This window comes from Gekko japonicus, unplaced genomic scaffold (assembly GCF_001447785.1).
Source record: "Gekko japonicus isolate JY-2015 unplaced genomic scaffold, Gekko_japonicus_V1.1 scaffold6040, whole genome shotgun sequence".
NCBI lineage: Eukaryota > Metazoa > Chordata > Lepidosauria > Squamata > Gekkonidae > Gekko > Gekko japonicus.
Window position 1 is genome coordinate 27781 of NW_015160406.1, and position 1248 is coordinate 29028.

A 1248-nucleotide genomic window follows, 5' to 3' on the forward strand; every position below is an offset into this window, starting at 1 on the left:
GCCCCCTCCCCCCCCCCTCGGGACCAGGGTTCCCTCTAAGCTGACTTAGTCTGAGCTAGCTCACAGTTCTTTAGCCTCCGGCTCACACATTTTGTGTTTATTTATTTAATTCATATTTACATTTATACCCCGCCCACCCTGTAAACAGGCTCTGGGCGGCTGACAGAAGACGGCCGACAGCAGGCCGATACAAATAAAACAATAAAAATATTAAAATCCCTTAAGAACAATATTAACAATAAAGTGCTGGCTACAGCAGAGTAAACATAAGATGAATGGCTTTATGTCTGCATTCCTTCTGTCTTCGGGTCTTAAAATCAGTCCCACAATGTTCGGGGGTGAGGCTCAGACCGGGCCAGTCTGGTATTCCGGACTGATGGTAACTGTGGTGGCGGCTCCTACTGGAAAGCCTGGCGGAAGAGCTCCGTCTTGCAGGTCCCTGATCTGTCCGGGAGCTGGTTCCACCAGTGTGGAGCTGCTACCGAAAAGGCCCTGGCCCTGGTAACGGCAAGTCTCGCCTCCTTGGGGCCCGGGATAGATAGACGTTGTTGGGCCCCAGACCACAGTGCTCTTAGCTCAGGAAGGAAGGCGCCAGAGCAAACTGATTTCTGCAGCAGCCGAATCACTCGCTGACAACTTTTAATGCTCCAGGAGCTCACAGAGGAGGATCTTTCCTCACAAGACTCTCCGCTGCATAGAGAGGGAGCCTTGGTCGGGACTCCTCCTCTCTCACCTGGCGGCCCCACCCAACCTCCCCTCCGTCCTGCGGGGAAGGGGCCGCCAGAGGCTCTTGCCCTGGGCAGCCGCCAGCACCCCCGCCCCCCGGGGTCACCTCTAGGCCCCTTAGCCAGGACTTTGGGAGGCCTGCGGGGCAGACTTTTGTTTCTGGTGGGGCTGAAGTTCTCCATGCGGAAAGGAAAGCCCTTGAGCCAGTAGAGAGCTATGACCAGGGCCGAGCTCTCCACTGAAAGCTGTCAGCCACTTTACAGGACGGTGCTCAGCCGCTGCAAGGGAATCCCTTCTGCCAGCCAAAGCAACAGTGCTGAGAACAAGCTGGCGGGGGGGGGGGGGGGGGGGGGGGAAAGTAAGACCAGGCGTATCAGAATAAAAGAATACAACGAAGGTATGCCAATGCAATTGACATTCTGATTTATCAAAAGGTGGAGAATACAACTTTTTAATATTTTGCACAGGACCCAGTCCTGCAACGAGCAGAGACAGTGGCACCCTCAGCCTTATCTCGGTTCC